Below are 13,077 nucleotides of genomic sequence, written 5' to 3'. Positions count from 1 at the left end.
TGACTGATAGCAGACATTATCCATAAAGCCATAAACCACACTGTGTTCCCCAGGCTCTCTCACACACAATCGCAAATGGATCACCTATTCATCCATTTACAAACCCTCTCAGTCTCAGACTAAGCCTGACGCATCTCACTGGCGCGGCCACAGTCTTCCTCCATCCCCTCCCCTTCCCGCAAAGGATTCTCGTGGGCGCGCGCGCACACACACACACACACACACACACACACACTGGTGCAGTAAATGTCACTCTCTCAAGCCCCTTGAGCAGCTAACAAGCTGTCACGGTCACTGCCTCCAGCTCAGAGCTCTGAAAAAAATCTGGACTCTGCCTCCCGTCCTTTCGCCCCGTTTCCAGCCCTGGACTACATTTCCCTGCAGGCATCAGGGCAAGACTCAACCTCTGGCGACTTCTCTGTAGAAGTACTCTCATTTCTGAAACCTGTGGGGAAATCACTCGAGTACAAGGGGACAGGTGGGCTTCGACCGTGGCAGTGTTAGATCCACACTGCGAGCAAGGAGCCGCCCAAGAGCCGCAAGGGCGCGCCCAACTCTGGCCCGCAGATTGAGTATTGGGCCCTGCTACTGGGCCTAAATTCTGCAGGATGCGACAGGTTTCTTGCTTTAGACTACATGTCCCGGAGGCCACTGCGGCCCTGCGCCACTTGGTTCACTTACGCCATTACATCTCGGTGCAAGGATAGGATCTGCAGCAGCCAGGTGAGCGACGACCTCGCCGGGACCCACCTGCCGCAACTGAGTTAGAACAGCCAGAAAGAAGTGCCATGCGTGTTGCTGGGAATGCCGGGGGGCCGGCCGGGACTCGGAGCTGACAGGAAAAAGGACCACCAGGGCTCTGAACTACCTTCCTCCGAGTTCCCAGCGCCTCAGGCTGTTTCCTTCTGGCAGTTGGCCATGCGGATGCGGGTTGGCGGCTCCCCTTCTCCGCCTGCAAAATCAGGACCTGCACTTTGGTTACCGGTAGAAGCTAGTGGGGATCGTGGAGCGTGTTGGTTTGTCTCTCTGTGTGTGAGGTGTGTGATTGCGTTTGTGTCGCCATTTCTGTGGCCGTGTCCTGGACTCACTTGCAGGTTTCTAATGCCTGTGGTCGCAGGGCCTTCCCACGCCTATGTACTCTTCCCTCCTCTGACAGGGACAGCGTGCGGCTAGCTGAGAATCATGCGATTCCAGCTGCTGCTGTGCCTCATCTTCTTGCACAGAGATCCATGCTCTTTAGAACCCCCTGATAATGAGAATTGACAACTGGAAGGGTCGTAGGAAAGGGAGAGAAGACTACCATAATAGGATGCCCCATTCTGCATTGAGAGCCTTGTTGGAAACGCTAATCCTTCTCTGGTTGAAGTTGTTGTGGTCTCTGAGAAAGGCCTTATGATTCTTCTTTCTTGCCTCAGTTCTGCATTTTTTAAAGGACGTACATAGAACAAAAGAAAAGTATATTGCTCATCTGATAGACTTGCCTAAAGTAAGTTGTCGTGTGTGTTTGTGTGTGTGTGTGTGTATACATTTTTCTTTCTCCAGTCAACCCATTGATCGACATTTGAGTTGTTAACGCCTCTTGGCTTTCGTAAATAATGCGTCTGTGAACATTAGTACGCAAGAATCTGTTTTGAACCCCTACTTTCACAGCTTTCCGTTCTTGGGCATATATTCTTAGGAAAGGAATTGCCAGGTCATGTAATATTGTATGTATAACTTTTTGAGGAACCACCAAACTTACCCACAATGACTGCACCTTTTTATATGCCCACCAGCAATACACAAGAATTCCAGTTTCTCTGCATGCCGGCCAATACTTGTTATTTACCTTTAAAAAATAACAGTCATCCTAGTGGGTGTGAAATGTTAAGTTTGTTTTGATTTGCATTTCTCTAATGGCTAATGATGTTGAGCATCTTTCAATTGGCTTATTGGCTTTTTTTATATATCTTTGGAGAAATACTTATTTGAATCCATTGCCCATGTACAGTTGAGTTGTTCATCTTTTTCTTGTTGAGTTTTAGGTGTTCTTTATATATTTTAAATAGTAAACGTTTATCAAGATATATGATTTTGTAATATTTTCCCCTATTCTATAGGTTGTCTTCGCACGTCCTCAAAACATCCTTAGATGCTCAGAAGTTTTTAATTTAGATGAACATCAGTTTATTTTTTCTTTTGTTCTGATGATTTTTGTCTCATCTATGAATCCATTCCTTAAGCAAGGTCTTGAAAAATTTTCCCTGTGTTTTCTTCTAAGAGTTTTATTTCCTAGTGCTTTAATTTAGGTCATTGACTCATTCATAATTATTTTTTGTATATGGTGTTAGGTAGTGGTCCAGTTTAATTCTTTGGCATATGAATATCATTTTTCCCAACACATTGTTGATACTATTTTTTCTCCACTGAATGAACTTGAAAAACTTACAAAATCAATTTGCCATTGAATTATGGGTTTATTTCTGGACCCTGATTTCTATTTTGTTGTCCCATATCTCTGTCCTTATGCCAGTATGACACAGTTTTGGTTACCATAGCTTTCTGATAAGTTTTGAAATTGCGAAGTGTGAATCCTCCAATTTTGTTCTTCATTTTCTAGATTGTTTTGGCTATTTAGGGTTTTTTAGTTTGCTAAAGGCTGCCAAGGCAATATACCAGAAATGGGTTGGCTTTTACATTTTACAATGGAGATGTATTAATTTATAAGCTTACAGTTCTGATGCTGTGAAAATGTCCAAGTCAAGGCTTCAACAGGCAATGTTTTTCTCCCCAAGGACCGCTGCTGGTAGTCCTGGATTCCTCTCTCATATGACAAGGCACATGGTGGCATGCGCTCATCTCTTCCCTTTACTCCAGGCCTGGTTGCTTTCACCTTCTGGTTTCAGTGACTTCCTCTCAGCTTCTGTGTTTCACGATCTCAGCTTCTGGCTCCCTGGGCCTTCTCTCAGCTTCTAGGAGTTTCTCTGTTTCTGTGGGCCTTCCTCTCCCTGTGTTTATCCCATTTATAAAGGATTCCATTAAGAGGATTAAGACCCTGGGCCACTCCCTACTGAAGTAATCTAATCAGATGCCCTTAATGGAAGCAATCTAATCAAAAGGACCCACCTGCAATAGGCTCACACCCAGAGGAATGGATTAATTTAAGAATGTAATTTTCTGGGGCCCCTTGCAATTCACTTGAATTTCAGGATTGGCTTTTCCATATCTACACAAAAGACAGTTGGGATTTAGAAGGGATTATGACGAATGTATAGAAGTCTTTGGGTAATTTTGATATCTTAATAGTATGAAGCCTTCTAATCTATGAAAATGTTAGTCCAGTAGGATTTTAATAATTTATAATTGGAAATCTTTTTGGTTTAGTTTCAGTTTGAATTCTCTTATTAAAGTAAGGTTGAAAATCTTTTCAAATGTTTAATGGCCATTAACTTTTCCTGTGAATTGTCTTTTTTGTTCTTTGTTCATATTTAATCTTGATTTTTTATGTTTCATATGATTGTTTTGTATAAAGCTCTTTTTATCTCAGGAAGAGTCATCCTTAGTGGTGTAAGTTGCAGATATTTCCTCTCAATTTTTCATTTGCCTGTATTTGTTTTCTTTCTCATATGCAAATTTTCATTGTAGTAATATTTATCCATTTGTTGTTTTATTGTTCTCTGAATGTAAGACACAGAAGGCTTTTCCCCTTTCCAGTTAGATCAGAGATTGTTTCATACACCTGTATGTCTTTATTTGCCAGTAGTAGTTTTCTAATGATCGGAACTTCATAGTATTTTTTAAATCGCAGCTATTTCTTTTGCAGGCATTTTCTGCCTATTCTTGTTCTTTGTTTTCTTAATTTTTGAATTTAGTTTTAATGTGTCTGTGTCCATACTTGTTAGTATTTATATTGGAATCACATTTAATTTCTATTTTAATGTACATAGTATATATCAAATATCCTAACAATTTTGGCAACATTATTATGATATATCATTTTACCCATTTTCAGTGGGGACAATATTTCTCCTAAAGAGGTAAATTTGGTTTTGGGGGGCAAAATCTTAAATACCACAGTGGTTTGTGGTCCTCCAAAGCTGACCTCTAATCTACAAAATCTTATTCTTCATTATTTACTTTTTGTCATTGGGTTTTCTTGAATGTCACGTGAGCAACATTGACATTGAGTTTATGGAATGTATATATAGCAAGATCAATGTTACAGTACTATGGCAAATTCTCTCAATTGTTCAATCTCAAAGTCGCATTACAAGTTTGCAAATTGTTGCTTTGCACATTGGCTGCCCTGTGGATGTGTGTGTTTTTTTGCTCCTAGATGTTTTTGTGTGTGACTTGGGTTTTGAGAATTAAATATTAATAGTTTATATTTTATTGTTCTACAAAAGTTAATGATTTCGCCAAATAAAAAACAATTCTGGACTTGTGTAAGGAGATCTTTATTCAAAGGGATTATTTCAGTTATGGTAGAGGCACTATTGCAGTAGGGAGAACACTCTGACCTTAAGATCTCTAAGTGTCCCTATGGTCAAGCAGAAAGGAATTTTCTTTTATAGGGAGGAGTAAACAAAGCTAGAAAGAATTGGATGTGAGAGATAAGTGGGTGGATAATTGAGCAGATGATGTTTTGTTTATCACCAGTCAGAGAGAGGCTTCTTGGGAGAGGCTATTATGAGTGCTGTTCTGCATTCTGATGCTGGCTCAGGCTCAAGGGTGGGCGAAAGTTCAAGAACCTGGGGGAAAGAGAGAAGTCTGGCTAAAGTTTGGTCAAGTTAGCAGGTAGTTTGTCCAGACTAGCCAGGAGAGTCAGTTAGTTCAGCTAATAATTTATGAATCAAAGAATGAGAATTTGGAGGGTCTGTGTCTGGCCTTCTCCATGATAAGCCGAGGGGGTCATCCTTGAGTGTTATCTAAGTCATATGGGGAAGGGTGGTTCTTTGTAGTGAGCCCTGTCCTGGGACACAAAGGGTGGGAGGATATCTTTAACCCTTGGTGTTTTCCACAGGGCTTATGTAAAGTTCAACATTGTTAAACTCATCATTAATGATATGAGGTGCTAAAAAGCCAAAATGGGGAGAATATCTGAATGAAGATCCATCAGCTAAAGTTTCTCCTATCTTGTGAAAGTTAAGAGCTGAGATGAAGAAAAATAAAATTAAAGATGTTAATTTTTCAATTAATTTAATTGTGCCAGAAAAATTGTTCTGAATATTTTAAAAAGTTGATTGCTTTGCTCTTATGTATTTCTATAAATTGCTAATTTATATTTGTAATATGATATAATTTATATAAATTACATTGAAAGCTACTTAGCAAATACAGTTATAAAGTTATGTTAAATGTTAATATTTCCAAAGAAAATTGTGCTAGAAATGTTAAAAAGGCAAGGATGACTATTTACGGACTACTATGGTAGGGGAGAAGTGAAACTGAAATTCAAGGTAGGCAGGAGTTGTTTGAGTTTTATTGTCAAATCACAGGCAGTGGAAAAGTACTAGAGGGCCATCTAGACATTTGGATCTAAAGTTGTGTTTCTTTGCAGGCTGAACTTTCTGACAGCTGTAAGATTAGTTTTAACAGATTTGGCCTAGTGGTTAGGGCGTCCACCTACCACATGGGAGGTCCGCGGTTCAAACTCCGGGCCTCCTTGACCTGTGTGGAGCTGGCCCATGCGCAGTTGATGCGTGCAAGGAGTACCCTGCCACGCAGGGGTGTCCCCGTGTAGGGGAGCCCCACACGCAAGGAATGTGCCCCGTAAGGAGAGCCGCCCAGCGCGAAAGAAAGTTCAGCCTGCCCAGGAATGGTGCTGCACACACAGAGAGTTGACAACAAGATGACACAACAAAAAGAAATAGATTCCTGTACCGCTGACAACAACAGAAGTGGACAAAGAAAAACACGCAGCAAATAGACACAGAGAACAGACAACTAGGGCGAGGGGGAAGGGGAGAGAAATAAATAAATAAATAAATCTTTAAAAAAAAAAAAAAGATCAGTTTTAAGGTAGACCAGTAGGAAGGGAGCAGGTAGGGTCAGGGCACAGCAGCTTTGTCAAGTAAAAAGCTGTTGTGCTCAGTTCCTCCTCCTCTTCAAGGGAAACATAATTTTTCAGTGAACAACTAGGAAGGCTTTTGTTTAGGTGTTTTTTGTTGATGGTGGAAAAGTTGAGCCATTATTGAGAAGTGGAGGCAAAAGGTCTGTTATTTTAGTGTCAGCCATCTTAAAAGAGGGATGTCTAAAAGGAAGAAGAGAAATATTAATATAAAAGGCTGAGATGGGTGGATGAAAATCCTTTTATTATGTAACATTATTTGTTGAGTTTTTTGAAGCTAAGATGTAGGTGTTTTTGGTGATGTTGTCCATGGTCATGGTTACCTCTCATATAAGGGCATGTATAAGCTGAGCATTTTCTAGACTTTTATGATGTGCCCGACATAGCTTGTCTAGGCGGAAATCCAGCCCATGCATCATCTTTTGAGGTGGTGAGTCTTGAGGTATATATCCTATCATTGGGCTTTATCTTGCAGTGTTATTTTTGGTCCTAGGGAGGAGGCCAGGGCAACCTACAGTCTCAATAAGGACCTGCGCAGTTAGATTTTAGTTTTAAATGATATAAAGACAAGAGTTTTGCTGGAAATTTTATAAGGAATCTCAGATTAGACTTTAAAAGCCTCTCAAGGCTATGAAGTCAAGTACTTGCTGTCATATTTTATCTGCAATTCTGTATAGATGAGGGAGAACACTTTTTTTCCTGAGGTCTCCAAGATATGGTTCCAGGCCTGTCAAGAGGCAACTTTTCTTAATCACTTATAAGACTGGGAACCGTGTTGGCCAGATACAAGGCCGGTTTTTCTAAGAAGGCTTTGCAAGCACTGACTCTATAAGGTCTACCTTCTTTTTTTCAACTAAACTTCTGGCCATATATCATTACAAGAGTATAATTTTAAAATATGACATATAGTCACAGCTTTTTTTATATAAACAATGTTTTAAATTATGTCTTTTTAAGGAGGACAGATTTTTTAAAATTTATGCAAATACATTGTCATGAAAATAGGAATATTTAGTAAGAGTTTCTGAATTTTGAAGGATCAGTCAGGGAGAAAATGACAAATCTTTTATTCTTGTTTATAAAAGAATAGTTTATTAAATGGTTGTGAGTTATGGTTTAAGGTAAATGAAAAGTTTTTTTTTAATCTAGAAAGCAGTACATTAAGGCATCAGATATATATATTTATATATGTATGTACATCTATCTATCTATCTATCTATCTATCTATCTATCTATCTATCTATCTATCTATCTATATCTTTTTATTTTAAGAGGTATCAGGGATTGAACCCAGTAACTTGCACATGGGAAGCAGGCACTCAACCACTGTGCTATATCTATTCCCCAATGAAATTTGTTTTCCTTTGTTTGTTTGTATTTAGGAGATACCAGAGATCTAACCCAGAACCCTATATGTGGGAAGCAGGTGCACAACCACCTGAGCCATATTCGCTCCTCAACAACAATATTTTAATCATAATCATCCTCTGTTAGGTCATGTAGTCTTACATAACTGATTTGGTTTTCATTTGATCTTGGGTGAGCAGTCCCATGAACTCATCAGTTTCTGTTTACTAGAAATCTTGGACTTAGTCTACTAGTATGGTCTCAAAGTTAGTTAAGCAATGTCATTAGAAGCATGAAGTGTGTACCCCAGAGTACCTAACATCGTTCTTTCTTGGGTCTCTGAGATTCTCTTTTGTTGACAATGAAGCACTTTGTCCTGCCTGTAGCTGATTATAAGCACTTTTAGGGAAGCATCAGTATAAAACAAAGAACTATCTGTAGATGTTTAAATAATAAATAAAATTTTTAAATGGCAGTGGTCATTCTTTTTCTATGAAACTTCTACCGCATAATCAGTCATTTTATGTTAGGACAAAATTATTCTTTTTTCCTTCACCAAAATACATCGCAGATACCTTGCTTGCTGACTTTAGTGTAAGCAATCTTGGAAGTTTAGGAAGAACATACCTGAGTGGATTAATATGTATGTTTGCATTGTTCTTTATGCCAGCCAGAAGATATAGCTGTTTTTACTAAAGTAACAATATCAAACTAGGCTCATTTGTCTAAGATTTATCTAAATTATGTAGCTTGACTTGAATTCTTATCTTTAAGCCAATTGAAATGAAGCTTTTTAAAGGAATTTTAAAAGTTAATTTGGTAGTGCCAACCAGAGATAGGAAAAATATCATACACAGAAACATACATGCAAATAAAGAGCTTATAACTTTAATTATAAAAATTTTTAGCCACAAGTCAGACATAAACACAGAAATATAAATGTCACTAATTTATATAAAAGAGCTGGCTTTTGACTTTGCCAAACTATATATTTTTACCAGGATTGTGCTCCTAGTAGATGGACAAGTTGAAATTACTAAGCTTCCCCACCAGTGTCCATGGAGGAGATTTTAAGATTTTTCCCCCTAAATGTGCAATATTACGGAGGCTGTGGACTAAATATTGGGTGAGGACTGAGAAGACACCTTGCTCTGAAGGGCACTGGAAGAGGACTAGCAGGACATCTGGTAGAAGAGGGGAGCGGAAGGTCAGGAATAAGTTTGATATTTGGGATTGTGAGGGTCTGAAGTTGTTTGTTTTTGCTATCTGAGCTGAGTTTTTTTCAACAGCTCTAGTATTAGTTTTAAGATAGTCGTGGCAGGGAAGGGAACAGATAGGGTCAGGGCCCTCAACTAAACTTAATATAATCAAAGGATATTGTCGTTCCTTCTTTGGTGCCGGGGCCCTTTGTCCCGCAAAGGTGCCTTAGCTATGTAGAGGGGTCCCTCTGCCGGTCCGAGAGAGGATGCCCGCGCCCTACGGATGGAGGCACAGGGGTAAGGCAGGGAGAGTTTAAGTCACACAGACACGAACAGTCACACAGACACTTGCAGACAGTCACAGAGACGTGCACACGGAATGAGATTCTGGAGACAGCTGGATGGGAGGAAGCAAGTCCGTTTATTGTAAAGGGGGGGAGGCTATTTTATACTCTTTTTTGAAGGATCGTGTAAAAGGTTGATTGGATGATATTGAGTGAAGTGAGATGCACATCAGAGCTCTAGTGCTGGTTGCCGTGCCCTTATTGGGTCTGTGCTCACTCGGTTTCAGTTGCCTTTTCCTGGAAATGGGCTGGTTTCTAGTATATGCTGAGTCATTGCCCCAGGCGCTCTTTTGTTACTTTAGCGCAGTTTGGTTGGGACTTCCCCGCTCTTTTGTTCTTCGAGCCATTTGGTTGCTCCAGGCGCCATTTTGATAGCTCTAGGTGCCATCTTCTGTTAGGGACTTTCCAGTGGGGGGAATTCCCACAATTTCTCCCTTTTGTTTTTAGGCAACTCGAGGAGGCTTATGTCAAGGTGACCGTGCCTGTGTTAGGTTGTCCTCCTCTGAGGATCTTACCCGTCATTGGCTACTGGCCAAGCTCTTCGACTTGGGGAAATTACTGAAGTGCTTTTGCTAGCACCAGATTATTTGCACATCCCATGGCTGTTACGCTTGCAATTTTCTTCGAAAGCACTGTCTGGCACAGGTGAAAATCATGAGCAACAGAACAAATATGATTAGCCCTATTCCTAAAGCTGACAGGAAATGCTGTGATTTCCACCAATTAACTGGGTTAAATTTTGTAATACATGAAATCATGTTTGAAAAAATATCCTTATCATTGGTCACATGAATTTGATTTTGAGATATTTCTAATATTTTTTTTTGTAATTCAATTATTTCCAAAGAGATATTACTTTTATGGCCTAGCAAATGATTCTCAATTTTTCTCCATTCTATATCAGATGAATTATAGGCAAGAGGAGTAATACAAAAGTTGCTTTCATTCTAATTACATTTCAATCCCCGTAAGTTTAAATTATATAATTGATCTCCAATATGCAAAATAGCTGATTCTAAATTATTAACTCGATTATTTAAAGCTACTACAGCAGTAGCAGCAGCTATAATGATTTCAATCAGTCCAAAATGCTTATAATAAGCAGTCCAATAAAGCATCTAGTCCGTTTCAAGAATTCTTGTACCATATGTAGCAAAAATTGACTTTTAGGAGACAACTGCCAAATCCGCATTATTCTCACAGGTATCCAGATGCCTTTTCTTCTTTTGGCCATCGCTATTTCTCCATCCTGCAACACACTTTCTGATAGACATGTATACATGGCACCATTTTCATAAAACAATGAGTCATTCTTAATAGTTATTTTACCAGTTATGAAAACAAATGGATCTTTAACACATGCTTTAAGATGATATGTTTGATTAAGGGTCAAATACTGTTTTGTCTTACTTATATTTCCTAACCATTCATAAGTAGGTGCAATCCCAAGAAATATATTCTACAAATTTTTTTGTAGGTTATGACTATGAGTGTCATTAGCCCAAGGGGCCGGTATCCATTTTTTTTGTAATGTTAACAGTTCCTGCCACAATAGTATAAGGAGAGGGCATACCGGCCTAAAGTCCATAGGCAGAAACAAGCTGCAAGTTCACAGTTCCAGGATTTGTAAAGTTAATGTGATGCATGGCTGCAATTGCCACAGGTCTCAGTGAAGTATTTTATCCTCTGGCAATATTTCTACTTTTCCCCCTTTTTGTTTTTGTAAAGTAAGGAATACAGTTTAGGTGGTTTTTTGTTGTATTATTCCCCAGAGCATTTGAATTGTGCATCTGAGGGCTCATTCTTCTCAAGAGCAGAAGAGATCTGATGTGACAGTCATTGGAGTAAGCATGAAGGAAGTTATGGGGGATGTCTATGAGCTGTTGGCCAGTAACAGACAGGTGGAACTGCTGGGCTACGCATCACAAGGTTTGGTACTCTCGATGTTTGTTTTTTCAGTGGAGCCACTTTGCCTTTTTTTAGATTCTAATGGTAGGGCCCTGGATCTTTACAAAGGCATCTGTGTTAACAGTTCTAAAAGGGATGTTAGCGGGGTGGGCAGGAACATGACAGTCACCTGTTACTACCAGCAGGTATCCCAGATGTTTTTTAATAGATCTGAGGGTGATTTACAGCAGTCCACCATTTCTGTCTTGTTTTTAGTATTTGCAATCCACCCCTGGATAGGGATGGCAGTTTTCAGAGTGACCAGACACTATTGGGTTAAATCTTTCACTTTTAGCAGGACCTCCTATGCTGCACACAATTGCTCTTTTATATTGTACTTTTGGCCTTCTTCCAGAATTGTGATTAAGACCCAAGGGGTTACTTGTTTAGATTTACCTTTGCCACAAACTCCACTCAAAGCCAATATTGGTGCTTGCCACATCCAATTCATAGGGTAAGTTAATGTCCACAATTTACTTTTATTTTATTATTATTTAAAGCAGCTTCCTGGAGGTTTTCCTACTTCTGTGAAGGACTTTTCTCAATTAACACATACAATGGTTTTAATATTTGAGTTAAATGAGGGATGAAAGATTTTTAGTATTTTAATAATATTATAGATTCTATTAACATGAGAAAACATTGTACTTTATTAATTACAGCAGAAAGTATTGTTTTATCTTACCCAACTAAACAACATATAAGAATTTGATAGAGGGAAACGGACTTTGGCCCAGTGGTTAGGGCGTCCGTCTACCACATGGGAGGCCCGCGGTTCAAGCCCCGGGCCTCCTTGACCCGTGTGGAGCTGGCCATGCGCAGTGCTGATGCGCGCAAGGAGTGCTGTGCCACGCAAGGGTGTCCCCCGCGTAGGGGAGCCCCACGCGCAAGGAGTGCACCCGTAAGGAGAGCCGCCCAGCGTGCAGGAGGGAGCAGCCTGCCGAGGAATGGCGCCGCCCACACTTCCCGTGCCGCTGACGACAACAGAAGCGGACAAAGAAACAAGACACAGCAAAAAGACACAGAAAACAGACAACCGGGGGAGGGGAATTAAATAAATAAATAAAAATAAATCTTTAAAAAAAAAAAAAGAATTTGATAGAGCAGCAGGGACTTTGCATCTTGTTCCAATTGTTTGCCTAGTTTAGGCTCTTAAGATAAAATATTATTGTCTCTGGTGTTTCTTTTAATTCTGAAAAAAAGGATTACTGGTTAATGTCATTTGTAGGGTTTCAGCCACAGATTTTTTCTACGCAGCTAGATTATTATCACCATACCAGGAGAGATGGTTTGGCTATGCACATAACCCTGAAAAGCACTGCAAAAGTCCATTGTTTGGTTTTCCACAGATAGAGGAATGCAGGCTGGCTTGACCTGTCTAAGAAGACACTAAAGAAAGTTTTAGCAAGTTTTAAAACAAAGTGATAGCAACACAGCTGGACATTAATATCTTAAAACAAACTAGCAGTATTTGGGATTGCTGCATTCTACAGTGTTGTTATTTTAATTTATGATAAGAGGTTGTTTCTGCAACACCTACCCTTTTATAATAATTAAAACCATAATTAACCACATTGTACTTCTCTTTAATATTATGCTGAAATATTGGTAACTTTATACACTCTTAAGCATTCATAGGAAACTTTTACTCATACAACTTTAATTAACAGAGGGTTAAAGAAAAAAATATCTGTTAATTTTATAACACTTTTAAACACCTTCCGTTCGACTTATATTAAATGAACTTAATTATTACTTTAATTTATTATTTCAAGGTAAAAGAACAAATCTCTTGTAATTAGTTTGGAATAAAAGGCTACTTTTCAGGATTTGATTTGAGAAAGCAGGTTTGAACATTATGTTCCTTTAAAAGAGGTAAGACCTTTCCTTTTTGGAACACCAAGGAAATGATGAGATTAAAGCATAAAAAGCTAATTTGATAAAACAGATTTTCTTTGTATACTGATTATTCAGGATAAACTCTTTTACCAAAATAGATTAATGACTTGAGAGATTTTGAGAAAGAACAAAATTTTAAATTTTGATTCATACTACTTGATGCTAAAGCTTTTAAAACTTTATAGATAGAACCATCAAATCTTACTCAACTTTAATCATAAAAATTTCTTTTCCACAAACTTTTTACACTTTCAGTATTCATTCAGGTTTTGTCGCACACTCTATTCTTTCC

General features: G+C 39.0%; 1 protein-coding gene across 1 annotated transcript in view; it reads left to right on the top strand.

Annotated features, from left to right (window-relative positions):
• Positions 1–239: 239 nt before the first annotated feature.
• LOC101414375 (zinc finger protein 571) overlaps positions 240–13,077 on the top strand; it is a 99,658-nt gene continuing 86,820 nt past the window's right edge. The window contains 1 exon segment of the mRNA XM_071209237.1: positions 240–1,037. The gene's annotated coding sequence lies outside the window, so the exon portion shown is untranslated.

The sequence above is a fragment of the Dasypus novemcinctus genome, chromosome 18, assembly GCF_030445035.2.
Source record: "Dasypus novemcinctus isolate mDasNov1 chromosome 18, mDasNov1.1.hap2, whole genome shotgun sequence".
In the NCBI taxonomy this organism is placed as follows: domain Eukaryota; kingdom Metazoa; phylum Chordata; class Mammalia; order Cingulata; family Dasypodidae; genus Dasypus; species Dasypus novemcinctus.
This window is presented reverse-complemented; position numbering and strand designations above follow the sequence as displayed.